Raw genomic sequence first — 19833 nt, 5'->3', positions numbered from 1 at the left:
TGCATCTTACGAAGCTTTTGCTTGACAGGTTTGGCTCCTTCTGCTACGGTAAGGTGATGCATGACTAAATCAGGATCAAGCCCAGGCATGTCTGCATATGACCATGCAAAGTTGATCTGGCGCTTCTGGAAGAATTCTATAAATTTAGGTTGTTCCTCTGGAGTGAGAAGAGATGCCAGATGTATGAGATGAGGATTTTCAGGAATCCCCACATTGTATTCTTTGGTTTCATTGATGAGAATCATTGATCGTTCCTGTTGTACATTAGTAGGGAGAATGTCAAACCCTTCATCCTTAGGTGCCTCAGAGAGGTTTTCACCATTGGATACGCTCTTTCTTTTTACTTTTGTCAGATCAAATATTGCCACAGTGTGGTTTTCACTGGAAGATCCATGTTTTATTGTTATATTTTTGCAGCTGAAAGGTTTGGCATCCGCCCCGAAGTATGCTGCGCTATTAAGTTCTATGGCGAATCCAACTTTGTGATCCCCGCTTGGTAGGTTATTCCTTAATTCCAAAAGGTCAATGATAGCCACATCGTTTTGGAAGAAGTCAAGACATGGGGGATTTGGTTGGTTCCATTCGATGAGTTCAGGGTGGATAATGGGCATTACTTCATCGATTAGGTTAAGTGTGTTAGATGTATCAGTGAGGGTTAAGACGTTATGGTGAAGGTCGTTGATGGTACTCTCCCTGTCAGAATCAGGTGTAGGATGAGACGTAGGGTCTGTGGAAGATGTTTCCAGCTCAGGAACCCAAGAAGTCTTTATCTGTGCTTCTCCGTAAACAGGGATGTGTTTGCGTGGTGGAGGTAGTGATGTGTCTTCCTCATCTAAAGTGTTAAGTTGTACATAATCAAATTCCCACTGATGTGAGTCAATCTCTGAGTCACTTTCCAGCATCCGATTACTATACCATACTGGGATGCCTTTTGAGTTAAATACTGTAGCTGTGATTGGTTGATGTACCTTTGTAGTGATTGGTGCTGCAGGACGGTTGATGGGGATAAAAGAATATGGTACTTGGAGTATCGGTAATATTGACTTAGTTACTTCTGCTGGAACTGCTGGTGCTATAGATGCTGCTACGGGTTCTGATACAGTTGCTGCTGCTAATGGTGCTGCTGATGGGATTACAGGTTCATTTGGTGGAATGAGTGGCATTGGTGATGGTTGTGTTGGGGTTTTGAGCCTTGGTGGGGCAGTTGGGATGGTGCTTGATGCTGCTTTGATAATGAAAGGTGTCTTCTTTGCAATAGACTGACATAATGGTTTGCTGGGTTTTCCTTTGAATTTGAGTTTAGGAAAGATCTCTTTTTCAAAGCCTAGGCCTGTATTACCTTTGGGCTTTAATTCTGGCAGCAGAGGTTCATGTCGTCCTTGTTTGCAATATCCCAAAGCACTTTGACCATCATATCCCATTCTTTGCATAATGAGGAGACCTTTGCCATACTGATCCGTAGGAAGTCTAACTTGTGGTATATCAGTGGTGATGGGATCTTTATAGATCCAGTCCGCTAAGTCCTCCTCTTGGGTTTCTTCTTCTTGACTCTTTCCAAGGATGAAAGGTGTCAAAGCACATGCTGGCGTGACTAGTGGTTGCTGGAGTACCTGCTGTGGTTTACCATGTGTTCTAGGAGAAGTGGGCATTTGTCCCACACAAAAGAGTTGACTCAAGTTGTATTCCCCAGGACCTTCCTCTGCTACTTTCATCTTAAGCTTTTCTTGCTTTGGTATAGTGGTGTTCAAACTGGCAAGAGAGGCAGGACTTATATATGATGTGGAGGAAATGGCTTCTCTATTATTAGGAATGGTAATCTCTGGTTGATGGCTGATATTATGATAGTACGCAAAGGGATTTGCATCGCCCAAGATTGTGATCTCTACACCGTTATGTGGGAACTTGATACATTGATGATAGGTAGATGGAACGGCTTGCATAGCATGTATCCAGGGTCTCCCTAACAGTAGATTGTATGGCAGAGGAAGGTCCAAAACCTGACAAATGATGTGCTTTACCATGGGGCCCACTCGGATTGGTAGTACCACAGCTCCTTTGGATGACCGCTCTGCATCGTCATAGGCTTTGATTGTGATCTTCTTATGAGGATCCACTGATTCTACCACATATCCCAATGCTGTGACCAAATGTAGTGGACAAATATTCAGGCCTGCTCCATTATCGATCAAGACTCGCTTGATCCTATGCTGGTTGATAAAGCCTTCAATGTGTAGCGAAGCGTTATGAGGTTGTTGGAAGGAAGAGTTGTCACTTTCGGAAAAAGTGAGACAAGGTGATGACTTTAGACTTCCAACCATGGCTTGAAATTGGTCTGTATTCAGATTTGCAGGGACTGATGCCTCTTGGAGTGCTTGATCCAAGATAGTTTTATGAGATGGCGATAGGCGCAAAAGCTCTAAAATGGATATAAGCACAGGGGTTTTGTCTAATTGTTCCACAAGATTGTACTGCTTTGGGATGGAGGTGGTGCCTTGTGGAGTTGCCTTTATGGTAACCTTGCCACGACGTGTAACAACATTGCAATTTGAGTTGGGATTTTTTAAGGTTATAGTTGCAACTTGTTCACTGGCATCATATAGATGATTTACAGTGTAGTTATATGCAGCCTGTGTATAATCAATGGTATCAGTGCCTCGCTTGGAAGTGGAAGGACCCCTTTGATCTTGTGATGGAAGTGGATTTTTGAACATTAGATGATCATTATTTGTTGTTTTTGGGTCATGTCCTTCTATTTCAATTTCTCCTCGATCAATAAGGTCCTAAATAAGATCTTTCAATCGATGACAATTACTTGTCTTGTGCCCTCTTCCTTGATGGAATTCACAGTGTTCAGTATCTCTCCACCATGCCGGTTTGACCTAAGGTTCATAGTTTGATAGTTTAGGTAGAGTGACCAAATTTTGAGAAATGAGTTGTCGCAATACTGTTTCAATAGGTTCCCCTAAGGGAGTGTATGTGCGTTTCTGTTTTTGCTGACGATGTGATGCGACCTTGATTAGAAGGAACATTTGTGTTGTTCTGAGGTGGAGGATTCTGTCTTGCAAACCGAACCACAGGTTGTGCATTTTGGATAGTCCGGGCATCCACGACCCCATCATTGATGATATTCTTGTTTTTATTCCAGAAGCTTGGTTTATCACTATTGAAGCGTGGGCGAGGACCATCCTTTGGTTCATTATAGATTTTGATGAGTCCTTTCTTGATGAGTGCCCTTTCACATTTCAAACCCTTGGTGATCATATTATTAAAAGAGTCTGTGTCTTTGACATCCAGGTGAAATTCCATTTCTTCGTTTAAGTTGGAAATGAATATTTCCACTAGTTCTCATTCAGGTAACTGAAGAGAACGTCTGCTAGATATTTGACGCCATTGTTGCAGGAATACTGAGAATAGTTCTCCTGGTTTTTGTTTAGTGTTGCACAGATCAGCCATGGTGATGTCGTGTTCAATGTTATGAGAGTAATGAGTGAGGAATTTCTGGATAAGTTCCTCAAATGTTCTAATGCCACCTGGTAGTCGGGAAAACCATGATGTGATTGTTCCTCCCAAGCTTTGGGGAAAAAGGCGCATTAGGTAGGGGTCTTCATATGCCACTTCGAGGCAAGCGGAATGAAATTCTTTGACATGATCACGGGGATCCCCCTTTCCTCTATATTTTTCAAATTTGGGTGTTTCGAATCCTCGTGGAAAGGGTGGCATATAAAGAGTCCTATCAAAAGGATAGGGACAGATGTCATTGAGTGAGAATTGGTTGGTCTTGACACCACTATGAAGTTGTTGGGCGAGGTTCTCGACTTGTTGCCGCAACATCTCCATTTCATTTGGAGGAGGAGGTGGTGGGTTACCTCGAGGAATGTTATATCTGATGGGATCTCTTCCTCTGTCCTCTTCATGGTGACTTTGCCATTCTGATGCTTGTCTTAATTGGGCTAGATCAAAGTCAGAGGGGAGTTTTGCTCCTTCTTGAGCGAGCTTTAAAAAGTGAGCATCTGCATTGCTCCTGAGTATTTCATCAAAAAGTCTGTTAAAGAGAGGGTTATGCTGAGCCCTTTCTATTGTTGCAGAAGTGGGAGTACTTGGGTTTTCGTCATTTGCATTTCCTCCAAGTGCTTCTTGAAATTCATTGAGATTTTCCTTTTCTTCTTCTTCCATTGCTATTTCTCGTTGCCTTGACCGTGATCGGGTTTGAGCCATTTTGCTTATAAGCTTTTATTGAAGGTGAGTGAAGACGATGATGAGTTTTTGATGAAATGAGAGATTGATGGTTGGTGAATTGTGTTGCACGTGGATCTCTAGCACTTTTAAGGTAGATGTAACCAAAATTCCTTCTTTGAATTGCTTATTTGTTTGATAAGATTTTGATGTGATAAGGTGTAGAGAAATCTGAGATGTGTTACAGATTTAACTACCTAGTAATGAGAGGATTCACTCATGAACTAGTTTTAACCTGCGTAGATGTGTCTCTTAGGATGAGCTCATCCTAGATGTAGAAACAATCTAAAAAGTGATGTGAAGTGTTTGATTCAAGCAATATCTAAAAGGAGAACTTGGAGCAAGAACCTCTTAATGTTTTGAAAGTTTGGAATGAATTGATGATGAAGTGACGATGGATGAATAAGATGATGGATGAAATGTTTTCAACTTCAATAAAAACTTTGTGTCACAAATGGGACAAACTCTATCTCTTCTCTTTCGGGTGTTGGTGGTATTTCTTGAGCTGTGTTGTATGTGATGCAAACGTTTGGGAAAAAGTTGGGATTAATCTTACCTCCTTGGTTTTTGTGATAACTCAGGGCTCTATATTGCATAAAAGCTCCGCGGTTCAATGTCTTTGAATCAAATTCGTTTGTTTTGCCTTGAAGGTAGAGACGCATGTGTCGCAAAAAAAAACTCTATGGGATACAAAGATTTGTCTATTGATATAGAAGAATTTCCTCCTTTTGATCAAAGCCTTTGAGCTTAATGGTCTTCTTTTCAAGTTGATATTCTGACGACGCTTCTTCTTTCGCAAGATGTGAAGAATGGTCATAAAATTTGACTCTTTGTTGTTTGCACTTTGTTTTTTGATGTGTTTGGTTGTTTTGAGAAATGTTTGGTTGGATGAATACTTTGTTTCGAAAGTGATTTTTGATTTTTCTTTGACAAGAAAACAAAGCAAGCACACAGACACAAGAATGTAGCCTCAAAGGCACAAATGAGTATGGGTCTAGATCAACCCAATCCTTGGACTTTTATATGACCCTTCCTTTAGATGTATTTTAAGGTGTATTTCCAAAGCCTGAAGTCGACTCAATTTTCACTTGGTCTTTAAAATGAACACACTTCAAACACTTTTTATCCCTAAGGTCAAATGGCCAGTTGTGATAAATTTAGCCCACATCTTGATATTTCTTCGACTTTGGTACTACATACCTTATGTATCCTACTGTGGCAGGTAAGGATGTGATATACTAAGTCTTGCACGAGCATAACAAATAGATGATCCCTATGATGGGGGAGTCACCACTTTTATCAAGCCACAAGTGACTTTTCAAAAAGCTATGTTTCTACTCAAGGAAATAAGTATGGTGAGTATCTTGGGAGAAAAACCATCTATGCTCTTGCACTAAATTATATCGCAAATATCCTTAATCAATAGAATGGGTGGGCTACTATTTAAAGGTGTTTAGTCATGTTCGATGTTTTTGGACATAAGTTCATTCTGCAGTGACTCACTTAAGAGCCTTGTAACTGGTGGTGGGGCCCATTTGTCCTTTCGACCAGTTACACTGTAGGAACAACTATACCCAAGGCTACAACTTTCACTCTCACCTGATTTCTATAGCGGCTCGAAGGATTTACTGCTCGAGGTCGTTCCCAAGAGTATCGATCCCTTGGTAGGCCTCTCTTAAAAAGATAAAATTTTTGAGTGTTACTAACACTTTTCTCTTGCACCTAGGACCACGAAAGCCAAGGGAGAGGATAGTGTGTGTTAGAGGTAGGACCACTCGACCGACTTTTTGCACAAGCGTGCCAAACACGTAAAACACTTGTTCTTTTTAATCTGTCATTGCAATGTGATCTAACTATTTGGAGATGTTGCTCCAATAGTCATGATGTTCTTTTTAACTTTCAAAGGCAATATGTTTCGTAAACTAGGAATGGGAAGTCCTGGTCAACTTAACAAAAAGCACGTTTTGCATAAAGTAAATCGCTTGCAAGAATTAGAACAAGTGGATTGTAAGTTTTTAATTGCACCAAAATTTGAAGTGTGGCTTGTAATTCTTTAGTTTGATGCAAGGAAATCAAATTGTTGATTTTAAGCCCCAAAAGAAAATGAGTCCTAACTTGCAATGAAAGCCAATGTTTGTTTTGTTCAATTTTTAATGCACCAAAAGATGAGTGACCCTAACTAGAAAATAAGGAAATTTTTTTTTTGTTCAAGTTTTAAAAGCACCAAAAAGACAAGTTTGTGATTTTTTATGGTGAGTTTTAAACCTGCACAAACAACAAATCGTTAGTAAAATCTATGTCCAAGGGGGGGGCTTCCACAAGCCTAAAATTTGCAATTTTTTGGTTACAAGGTGATTTTGACGACATTCTGTTACAATAGCGCCAGTCTGTGTTTGAACAAAAGCGCTATTTAACTCAAAAGCGCTGAAAGAAAGGGAAAGACAGAGAGGCAAAAGTGCTGAAATAGGGTTAATAGCGTTAAAATGATGTCAAACGCGCCAAAACAGTTTCAAAAGCACTGAACTTGATACAATAGTGCTATTGTAAGAAAAATAGCGCTAGAACAACAAGTATCAAGAGCGCTGGAACGAGTTCAATAGCGCCAAAGCGCAACCTGTGTGACATTTTCAACATTCAAACATGTTATTGGTTTAAAAAAAAGATTTTTTTTTTGGTGTTTGGATTCACGTCGGGTTCACCAAATGATGCCCTACAAAGTGGACAAGGTTATTCTAAGATAAATAACATAAAACACACAAGAAACCGTTAGTGTTATTCAATCAAAAACTAATCTAAACAGGCATATCAAGAGAGACACTAAAATCATGCTAATATATCTAACCAATGAAACAAAGATAATGAGGCATCTCCAAATGCCTCTTAGCATGCTCTTAGCTCCTTCTCCCTTGTTCCTCTCCTCTCCAAGTTCCAAAATAGTGTAGCTCTCAGTAGCTTTTTGCACTATGGATGCTTATGGAGGATTGAGACTGAAATATTGCTCTAAATGTAAATAAAGAAGCAAATATTAAGCTATTGATACTAAAATGATTGATTTTATCCAAAATGACAAGATATTAGTTAATTATGCTAAAATGCTCTCTTAAAATGCCTATAGCTTAAATGCATACAAGTTTTCAGGATTTGGATTATGAAGAAATGGGCTCTATTTATAGGAAAAATGGAGCAATGGATGGTTGAGATTGAGCAATCTCAACAAGGGTCAGGATTGAATGATTTCAAATCCATGTGATGGCTTTCAACCCAATCCCAGGATGACAAGTGTCAATGTGAGATAGGTTGAGAGGAGAGGGAATAAGCATTAAATGCTTGACATGACTTTGGAAGTTAAAGTCAAGGTTAGTTGAATGAATAAACTCTTTATTCAAAGAATAAAGCTTTTATCCAATGGATAAATTCTTGTGCAAATGTGAAATGGATGAATATGGTCAAAACAATAAATGTTTGGGGAGACAAGTTTGAAATAACCATAAATGGTTATGTAAGAGCCATAAATGGTCATGTAAGAGCCATTAGTGGTCTTGGAAGACTTTGGGGGTTAATTTGTTGAACACACAAAGCATTAAATGCTTTTCAAAGACTTTGGAGTCTTTGAGAAGTGACTCCATTTTGCTTAGGAATGTGACAATAATTAGGGGATGGATTAGGGTAATTAGGAAGGGGTTAGAAGAATCTAGAAGGGGATTAGATTTTGCAAGTGGATTTGGTGGGTGAGGGAAAATAGGATTTTATTAAAATAAAAATTCATTTATTTCAATAAATGTGTGCAAGTTGCATTTGTAGGAAAATGCAAGTGGGGTGGGGATAAATGATTTAAATAAATGTTTTATTTAATTTATTTAAAAAGAGGAAAAGGGGATTTTATTAAATAAATAGATTTTATTTATTTAATTGATTTGAATTTGATTTAATGAATGAATTAAAATAAATTGAATAATTTATTTAATTAATAGAAGAATGTTTGGGGATGAATTAATTAAATATTAATTTAATTAACTAGTGGCTAGTGGATTTTTAATCAAATAAATAGCGAATATTTATTTAATTAAGCTTGACAGATTTGTGTGACTACAAAGACAATTATCATTTGAAATTTCATTATCGTGAATAGTTGGTAAACCTTCATTTGAATCTCTCCTTTTTGCAAAACTAGATGTGTATTATGGATTGTTTCCTCCTAAAATGCATTGTAGTCACTTTCTTCGTTGACTGGTGAAGCATCAAATGATAGTGAATCATGACAATCTTTCCAGTTACTTGATTCTTTTGGTAGGCTCTCCATTTCTAATATTATATTCTCTTCACTGGTACCAATGACTTGTTGTTCTTCACGCTCTTTAATGCTTCCAAACATTGATCATCACTTTGGATTTTTTTGCTTGCTTGAATATCTTCAACCATCTCTTTGACTTCCACTTCAACACATTCATGCTTTGGAACAATTCTTGAAAAGTGATCTTCCACTACAATGCATTGATTGTTAGGTTCAAATATGCTGTCCACATCTAACTCACTTCTTTCACTAAATGATGCAACAATACGCTCTTCTATTCTTCTTATATAATCCTTGGCTGGAAGATATGTACTCTAAATTTTGTCTATAATGAATGCATTCCTCCTCTGATGGCTTTGATAATCCTAGTTGGCACTTGAATTGATTGATGGCTTCTTTACACAATGAACAAGTGAACTTAGAGTGGGTTGTGTTATGAATCTTGCACCAACAAGGAAATAAATTTTTTTTAGGCCTAATCTATTATCAAAACTTAACACATTCTCAATCAACCTTTTGAATCTTGTGAATGCCTAATTTCTCACCATTGGAACACTGAAATGCCTAGCTTCTTCAAGTATCACTGGTTTAGGTATATCCCAAAAGAAGATTTTTCCTTGTAAAGCTAACTCAAATCTTGACAAAAAGGTCAAACAATGCATCTCATCGTGTTTGATTGTATCATGGATTCTACATTTTCTTGGTAATGCAAATTCAGACAAAATCCTAAGATGTGGTTGTGCATTCAAAACCCACCAAAGCTGAAGAATATCAACTTGATGATCATCTTGGTCATACAAATCATGAAATTGTTGTTGATCCATTGAGAAATCTTTTTTCAGGTTTTCTAATTTTTCTTTTGAAAGCTCATATTGATTCAAGCCCATGGTAGGTTTGATCATGAACATGCCTCCTTTAACAAATTTGATTGATATGCATAAAAGAGAGAGGCTTTTAAAAAAATTTAAAATATCTTCTCCACCTAATGATTCCACTTTCTCATTATGCGTTGTCTTGGAAGAAAACTCTAATTCCGTGATCCTACGTGCATGTGTTTAGGCCCTCCTTTTAGCACCAATTTTGTTGATGTGTTTTGTGACACTCACCAACATAGAATAAAATACCATGTATTCTATCCTCTCTTGAACAAGGAAACCTTAAATGCCAAACAATGCAATCAAATAAGGAAACCTCAAGGTTTATAATGCAAACAATGCGACTTTAATGATGGATAGACTAAGTGAATGATGTGATTTACTGATATTACAAAGGAACTTACACTTAGCTGGAACAAGAATACTAAAATGAATTGAATGTCAAATAAAAGATAAAAAGGGATAAGGTTAGAGAATCTAATTTAAGAACCTAAGGTCAATGAAGATAATGGATAGTTCTAAGATTGATGGATTCCATAAATGAAGCTTTGCTTTGCCATGACAAAACAACTACACAAAACTGATGCAATCTCCAAAGGTAATGAAGGATTTTCATGTTGTAAACATTCATGCAAATACCCAATACTGGCACAATCTAAATGAACATCCACAATCAAACTAATTCTAAATTAGGTTCAGAGTAACCATACACTGTAATTTACAATCAACAAACTACAAATGATATGAATGGAAATTCCATTGAATATCATCACATTTCTCCAATAAAATCAATGAGCTAACCATGCAAAATGTTGAAACAAAACACAAAGATCCACTATATATTCAATGAAAATCATGTATTTATTTTATCATAGTCTTGGCATGAATCTTTGATCTCCTCCTCCTCCTCCTCCTCCTCCTACTTCTACTTGCTTCTAACTTCTAATTATTAACCTTTACGATTGAGAAGGCCAAGCCTTATATAGACTTGTTGATTACAAATGAAGGGCCCAAACTGATTCTAAATCAATGGCCAAGATAATTCAAGGAAACCCTAATGTGAGGTAGTTCTGATTGATTGAGAAACAGGTTTTAAGGACCTGAAACCATTACATCATAGAAAGAAAGAAAGCAGTGAAAGGAATAAAAGTCCACATATAGAGCGACTGGCCAAAAGACCAGCGAACAGAAAGAACAGCTAAACAACAAAAAATAGCAAAGAGACCAAGGAGACACTACATAGAAATTTTCTTTAGCAGATCCTCTGCCTTTATCACCAGCTCATCATAGGTCGCCCCGACTGCTTTCAGCTCCTCCAGGTCCTTATTCACTTTCTTTTCCTTCCTCTTGCCTCTGGTGCGGGTTCTGGGACCTTGGGCTTCCCCTGTTCCTTCAACGTCCAGGTCAATTTCCTGGATTTCCTTGTCGTCATCAATCTTGCTGATGAGGGCATGGGTGTTATTGGCTGAGATTTTCAGAATGCTAAGGCTTTGCTCCGCAATGTTCTTGAGGCACTCCTCAATATTTTCCACTTTTATGACTGTGTCCGAGAGCATTTTTTCACTAGTTTCTGCCAGGGTTTTTCTGTCCTATATCTCCTTTTCAATCTTCTCAAACCTGGGATTAAAGGCATCTCTGATGTCTTCCGCTTTAGCAATAGTTTTCTTCAGATCCTCGATATAATCGGCCATAGTATTCCCCTCTCCAATGTTAATGGTCTCCAGGATCGGGACTCTATTGCAAAGTTTTTTGTACTCATCCGCATTTTTCTTATACCCATCAATAATCCATTCAATAGTTTTCATAAAACCATTCAAGGCCTCGGGCGGAGGGCCAGAAGAGGGAGTCACTTTTCCAGGGGTTACCTGTTCTTTTTTAGGGATATGGAGGGCGGAAATAGTGTCGGCGGCCCTGAGAGTCTCCTCCATTGTCTCCATATCCAGGCTATGCTCAACTTCCAGGGTCCTAGTTTGCTTGTCATCTTCCAGTTCCTTGCCAGTCTCCTCCAGTTCCTTTCCAGTCTCCTCTGTTTTCTTATGCTTCTTCCGGGTCTGGGCTTGGTTTTTATTTTTCTTCTTCAGCAACCCCTTAGGGTTTTTCTTCTCTTCAGGAAAATCAGAGTACTCTTCTTCCGAAGAGATACTAATCAAGGGTTTGCTTTGAGGTTTTTTGCGCTTAGAAGAAGAGGGTCTTGATTTCCTCTTCTTACTACTCTCATACTCTGAGTCATCAGAGCTATCCTCATTATCAGTCAAGGAGTCATTGTCTGATTCCTCCTCCTCCGAAAAATCAGAATCAGACATATCTTCCTTAGAGTCCACAGAGAGCTGCATCCAGTTGATTTGACTGGCCTTTAAATGGTCATAAATGAGGACCATAAGACCCTGGTGCATTGTGGTATCGCCCTGAGGATTTTCTTTGTAGGCTTTTAGGGAGGCATTCATAGAGCAGAGCAAGAAGTAAGGGAAATTCACCTTATCATTATGCCTAAAATGGTTTAATAGAACAAAATGATACCCATAGACTTTTGTAAACCTACCATCTAGAGTTATATACCGCATTAAAACAAAGAGAATTTCTTGCTAGGGTTTTGCAAAAGCCCTAGGTGGGTAATAGGTTTTACTCAACTTTAAAAGTCTTTTCTTCTCTTTCTCTGTAACCGGGTACCTTTCAATGGCTTCCCTGCTGACCTTCCTATCTCTGTAGAAGTTGCAGCCCTCCCTATTGAGACCCGTAGCTTTAGCTATTAAATCTTCATCAATTTCCACCATTTGGTCACCCATTTTAAGCATGCCCTTCTTCCAATTTTTGCAGAAGAAGCTAGTTACCATTCCATCACGACCATAGAGTCTCTCTATGAAGCTTGAAAGACCACCCTTCTGCAAAATTTACCACACCTCTTCTTTCTGTTTCCACTCCTTGCAACTACTTGGCTCATATCGTCTCCTATTTCCACCCATGGTGTCGTTTCTCACAGCCAAATTTTGAAATTTACAGAACTGGTAAAATAGAGAGCTTTTCGGAGTTAAAACAAATACCCAAAAAGTGTGTGTGGCCTTAATGATCTGATAGATTATAAAACACGTTTTGCTGGCTTTGATGTTATAATGAGTGATTATCTCACTATAGAAGTAACTCGAAGTGCTTACTTCAGTACTTATCATAATTGCCTTTTCAATCAAGAGTCTTTGGGGTACTTCGATATCTTTCATCAATAATGATTTGTCTGACATTTTCGGGGAAACCGCTCTCACCTATCCACGTGGTAATAGACTCATTCTTAACTGCCACATTTGCAGCCCAATCAGTCGAACAGTTGGCCTCCCGATAGATATGGGATATATGGCATTTTTTGAAGGTTCTAAAGATGTCAATAGCAGAAAAAATTATATTGTGAATTGACCATGAGGTCTTTGAAGTCCCATTGAGGCACTTTATTATATCATTAGAGTCCCCTTCTATCCAAAGATAGGGACAGTTCCATTTTTTGGCTAGGATAATGCCTTGAAGGGCTGCCGTAGCTTCCGCTTTATGATTAGTTTGAGTACCAATAGGGATAGCAATCATACCTTTGCAAATGCCTCTGTAATCTCTAAGAATAGCTCCACAACCTGAAGGACCTGGGTTTCCTTTGGCTGCACCATCGAAATTGATTTTGAGCCAACCTTGGGGAGGGGTTTGCCATTTAGCTTCAAGCCTTTTATTGTAGCTGAGATTAGGACCATCAGTGATCTTCATATTCCAATCTCTTAAGATTTTTGACTCTAGGGAGTTATTTGAGTAACAAGAAACCTCCATGGCTCCCATATTTTCCTGGATAGCCCTTTGAATTTTTTGAAAAACAATGTCTTGTTTTAGGGACACATCCCTGAATATTCGGTTGTTTCTTTCCTTCCAAAGACCCCACAAAATGTGAGGAAGAGAGAGCTGCCACATACATCTCAGAAAAGAGTTAGTCCAATGAATTTGCCAGGAGGAGAACAAATCCCTGATGTTACTGGGAAACACCCAAGCTAGACTAAAGCTCTTGAGGAAGCTTTTCCAAACAGAGGCTGAGAAGGGACAGTGGAGGGCAAGATGGTCCACTGACTCTTCCTCTTGAAAGCACAACACACACCTGTTTGGAAGGGCAAAACCTCTGCATTTTAGGTTGTCAACAATAAGGATCTTATTTTGGAGAATAGTCCAAAAGAACAAATTGATTTTGGGAGTGAGACCTTTTAACCAAACTTTAGACCAGAAGGGATTTATAGGAGGGGGGGGGGGGTAAAGGATACAATACATCGAAGACACAGTAAAAATGCCTTTGGGGTCATGTTTCCAAATCAGGGAATCCTCTTCCTTATTCAGCCAAATAGCAGACAATTGGGTTTTGAGCTTAGAGAGGCTAGGATGAATACTATCAATGTTCTGCCAATTGTTCCCATCCCAGTAATCTGCCACTAGGGTACCAAAAGAGCCAATACAGGAAGGGGCATGGGAAGCCCACTCATGGGAATCCAAAAGGGGTTTGTCAAAAAGCCAGGGATCCTCCCAGAATCTGACTTTTCTGCCATTTCCAAGTTTCCATGTCACTCCTTTAGCAATCACTTATTTACATTTAGAAACATGGTTCCATATATGGGATCCATTTATGCTGAAATCCGAATTAAGGAAAGAAGAAAGAGAAGGAGATAGAAGAGAATATTTACTTCTCCAAATTTTGCACCATTCAGAATCAGAATGAAACCATCTCCAAACTTGTTTGGACAAGAGAGCTTCATTTAAAGTGCGAATCCTCCTGAGCCCCATACCACCTTTGCTTTTCGGCTTACAGACCTGATCCCATGCCACCAAGGACATTCTTTGCTTTTCCTCAACCACCACCTTACATTAAATACTATCCAATGAGAAAATTACAAGCTTTTGAATGTACATTTTTTGAGGGAAAGGACCAATGATAACTAATATGGCCCTAATAACACAATTTACAAGGAGTATATGATAAAATTTCATTTAATCAATCCACATGTCCACTTCTCTTCTTCATAGGATGAGTAAGGTTCAGTGAACTTGAAAATTTTGACTTGTCATGATTTGATTGGTTGAGATAAGTGGATGCCACCTCAACATGTATATCTTGTAAAATTTCATGCTTTTGCATTTTTAGCAACATCTATTAATACTCAATGTAAGGCCTTCCCCAAACCAAGCTTTGATTAGCTTAGTTGACCATGTTTGACCCTATTAATAAATGCTATATAATACAATAGAATGGACTGTGTTGGACCGAAAGATTTGTGAGAAAAGAAGTTGAACCAAGTTATAGAGTTATTTCACCCGGTGGTGTATATTTTGATGTGTTATGAATTTGAAATCCTAAAAGATCCATTGATTGGATAATCTTGATTTAACGTATGTCTGCTATGTCTGGATTTAGAATTTATATGATTCCATGATTTGGATAACATTGATGAATGTTGATGCTTCATTCATATGCTTTATGATATAGAACTCAATATGATTCTAGAATAGGATAAATTTGAGATGATATATGCCACTATTGGACTTGCAGGACTTTACTATGATGATAGAAATTAGGATGTATGTGTATGTATGGATCAAAATTATGAGATTATGATAATTGCTTATGTGGAGTCATTTGGATATAAGATATATTGATTTGTTCAAATGTAAATGGTATGCAGAGTGTTTGATGTGTATTCTAATTCATGTGTTTTAATATTATATGAGGTTATTTGAAATTACTAATGTGTAATTGAGTTGCATAGGCAAGATTGTCCATGTGACCATGGAAATATTATGGAGAACCAAACCTAGACCTATGTATGTTCGTAAAACCAGGGTTTGTCTATTTGGAGAGACAACACCCCGTTTGTGTCGTTTTTTATTCGTAATAGTAAATGATGCATGTGTGCTAAATGTTATTTAATTGATTTATTTAAATCCAACAAGAGACACGATTTCATGTATAATTTTGTAAAAGTATTTTCTTTGTGTCACTTGACACGTGTGGATTTATGTTTGAGTTTTAAATTTGTCTCTTGGAGGGAATTGTTTAACTATAGCTTTTTCAATTAATGTAATGTGATTCCATAAATGCCTTGGGTAAAGAATCTTTGGGATGGTCAACATAGGTTTGACCCGAAAATAAACTTTAAAGGGGTTAAAAAGGGTTAAATTGACACCTAGGGGTAGTTTAATAGGGTTTCCTAAAGCCCATAAGGTATACCTAAGGGTTAGGGGTAATTTTAGGCAAGTTTCTACTCCCATGTGACCTGTTAGACACCCTAAAAAGTGACTTTTCTAAGTTGTGCGAAAATTGAAATTTGAAGACTTGAACTAAGTTGTGAACCTTCCTTTTCGAATGAGAGTTCCTTTTCCCATTTTACCTTACTTTCCTTTTCAGTTTTAGAAACTTGAGAGAACTCACACTAGTGTCTTCTTAAGCAAGAAAGAGAGATTTTGGGGGTAATCACCCACTCTCCATTTTTGGAGACAAAAGAACTTTGAAAGGAAAAAGATAGATTTGGGGATTAAGAATTTGGCTAGGTGTAGAAAGGAAAGTCTGGTGGAATTGGGCTGCTCATCCTCAACAAAACTAGCATACCTTTGGGAAGTTTAAGGTTGGTTCTACCTTTCTTGTAATGGTTTCTTATTGCATGTTGTATTAAAAGAATGGCTTGTGTTAAAGGCTAGTTTTCCTTGCATGTATTCCTTGGAAATTTATTTGGTGTTTTGTGCTTATGCAATTTATGTGTTTTGGGAGTAATCAAGACCTCCTACTCTTGGGAGAGAGGATGGTCTTGTGGGTGGTAGAAGTGACAACCCTCGAGTGAGAGGCTCTCGTTATGAGAGTGATCACAAGGGATTTTGTGGACCCTTGCTGCATGGCTTGTTTATGCATTGGGGGTCATAAGGAGGGAAATAAGGCATGAATGCCTTGGGGGGCATAAGGAATGTGGGGTTGTTATACTTGATGTATTTGGTTTGCCATGAGGTGGCTATATGTTTTGGTTTGCCATGAGGTGGCTATATGTTTTACCATACTTGCAGTCTCCTCAGGGTACTTGGTCCACTACCACCCTTGAAAAGACATCACAAATGTGTGGTGCAGTGTAGCCTGGGTTGGGATTGTGTTTGAGCTTGTATTTTCCCTTGTCTTTTGTGATTGCATGTGTGTAATCCTGTCTAGGGCTTGGTTCTCCGAGCTCGGGGGTGGCTACTAGTTAGCCTAGGCTGGGAGGTGAGCACTCCATGGTCATCTCTTTGTTTTATTTGCAGGTTGTTAGAAGAAAATATCAGGACATGTAGATATGGCTGAAGTTAATTGTTGCAGAAAAATGTTGTAAATGTAATTAATATTCTTTGAAAGTCCTCATCTATTTGAAATGAGAGACCTATTTGTAAAATGACAATAAAGACTTGGGAATATGTTTTAAAGATATGTGATATTTATTTATGTTATATTGCAGAAAAGAAATGATTATTTCTGGTTTTTATTTTTTAATTAAATATTTGTTGTGTATAGGATGCTTTGAAAAGAAAGAAATGTGTTCATTCCTTTTATGCATTTAAAGCAAAATATTAGAAAAGAAATGGAATTTAATTGCATGCATGTAGTAGGCTGGTAATACAACATCCTAGAACTATTCATGGGAATGCAAAACTTAGTTATCTAAATCTGTTATTTAAAATATTAGCAGAAAATAAAATCAAAAGAAATATTATTGTCATCTCTAAGTTTTATTCAATAAAAATATAGGTTTAAATTAGTTACTGTTAGATTTGCCAAATTCTGTCATTGGTTTCTTGTAGAAATAGAATCTTTTGTTAATCAGACTGATTGAAATAAATATTTTCTAAGGATGCTATGTTAAGTATATTTAATTCCGAAAATCAATTTATTCTTGCAGAAAGTAGATCCATAATAAAATAATCCATCTATTTTATTTTTGCAACTAGGAGTTTGATTAAAAAGAAATAGATACTAAGATCCAAAACTGAAGTATTTATCTGATTTGTTAAAATGTTTCAATATAAATATATATCAGCATTTATTTTCTAAGAAAATGCCCTAGATCTGTTACTAAATAATAAAAAAAGGATATATATATATATATATATTCATATATTTATGGGTAAATATAAATACATATAGAGAAATTTATTTAAACATAAATATGTTAAAAAGAGTCTCCTTCAAAAATAAAAAATAAAAAAATATCCAAATATATAAATGAACATATACATATACATACATACACACACACACACACAGATATATATATATATATATATATATAAAGAATAATAAATAAAAAAAATAAAATAATAATAATAAAAACACAACAAAAAAAAGGGGTTTTCGGTAAGCAAGGGCCGAACCCACTGTGTGTATGCACAGTGGGCCGGCGGCGGCTCAACCACCACTGTGGGAAGCCATAGTGGAGGTCGGGGCCTCCCATTGCGGGTACCGTGGTGGAAAGGGCCCGGCCCGCCACTGTGTATTCCCATAGTGGGCGACGCTCGGCCACCACTGTGGGGGTACACAGTGGCGCTCAGGCATGAGCCCCCTCGTAACCTCCGCCTCCACCATCCATTTGCGCCGCCGCCTCCTCAACCCTCTCCGCCATTCCTCTTCCGTTCGGCCCCCTGCAAGCATCCAATAAAATATGAAACCCTAACCCGGTGGGGTTAGGGTATTCCAAGAAAAATAAGAAAAAAATAAAATGAAAGAAGTGTAAAATGAAAGAACAATTTTATATTATTATAAATTAGGGTTTTAATAGACTTTTCATAGTGGGAAGTATATATATATATATATATATATATATATATATATATATATATATATATATATATATATGTTTAGGGAGAGAGTTAAAATAATTGAGTGTTTAGGGCAAAATAAGAGATTAAAAGATAAATAGAGTTGAGAGGAGTTTTGTTAATTATTAATTATTTAGGTTTAAATGTGTGTTGTTAACCATATAATTGGTGCACTCATATTTTCTAGAGAGAATTTTATTTATTCATATAATAAGTAGGTTTAATGGACAATGTTAACTATTTTATTGATATCCTAGATTAATTACTTAATTGATATACTCATATTTTATGGATTTTTTTTTAATATATAAACATTAAATAAGATGTTTCTTTTTTTTAAGAACAATTGTAACTATTCATGGAGAGTAATTACTAGGAACTCATAATATCCTGATAAAATATTAGGACCATAGGAAATAATTTAGTCCATCTAAATATAGGTTTTAGAGAATAAATCTTATAGAACGAATTTTGTTATGGATTTAATCGTCCCTTTAGTCGATTTAGTTTAATCTACACTTTAACTATGTTAAAATAAAATATAGACAATTAAAAACCAAGTGTTAGGACTAATTTAATTAGTTCCTAAAATCAATTAATGATTATTGAAGATTATTAAAGTCTTTGTCAATTATTTTAGAGAGTTTTGATTAAATTAAACTATTGATTAAAATTGACGAGAGAATAAAATAATTCATGAGTATTCCGCATTTAAATTAAATTATTAAGAAAGAATGTATAAACAGGATGATGGGAACTTGATACTTATTAAATAATGGATATCGATCCTAGTAAGTTTATTAAGGCCTATTAGCAGAAATGGATCTAATTTAGTACTAATAAGTGCAACTGAAATGAAATGGACTTTCAAGTAAATTTAATATTACCCTTATAAAATTTATTTGTACCGTTCAATAATAGGAGTTATCGTAATTAGTTATGTAAGAATTTAATATCATGTAAGAATTCGTTTGCAACAACTTGTTAGGTTGTTACAACTATTTAAGCAAGGGCTGCATGTAATTTAGTGTTTTAAAAAAATAAAATTTGTTGTCTGTGTTTGCCCAAAGTTTGGGCATGACACTCAACATCATTCGATCTTTTGACTGATTGTGATGGTTCTTATTCCCAAATTGCATCATCCTTGATTTCTTTCACATTTCATCCTTATCCTTGGTATCCTCCTTTGTGATGTTCTTGACTTCATGTTGTATCCTCTATGTGGTTGAGTCCTTCACGGTATTAATTCCATGCACTTCCTTGCATCAATCCTTGCAATTATTCCTTGGACTCTTGATCCTCTTGATGTTGTTATTGAGCATTCTTTCATCATCGTCCATCATTTCATCAATGCTGAAAAGAGAGAGCATGCTTTGAATCATTATTATAAATGAAACCCTATGTAAGTGAAATACAAGAAATTAATAATAAGAAGAACCTAAACAAACGAAAAACATTTGATTATAACAATTATCAACAATTCATAACAATGGTTCATGAAGTCTTCCACGAATCTAGAAAATAACTCAAAAGTTCTGGAAATGTTGTTTGTAAATCTAGAAAATGATTGATTTCAAGTCTGATCTGTCCTTTCATCTGTTG

The sequence above is a fragment of the Cryptomeria japonica genome, chromosome 11, assembly GCF_030272615.1.
Source record: "Cryptomeria japonica chromosome 11, Sugi_1.0, whole genome shotgun sequence".
NCBI lineage: Eukaryota > Viridiplantae > Streptophyta > Pinopsida > Cupressales > Cupressaceae > Cryptomeria > Cryptomeria japonica.
Note: the sequence above shows the minus strand (reverse complement) of the source record.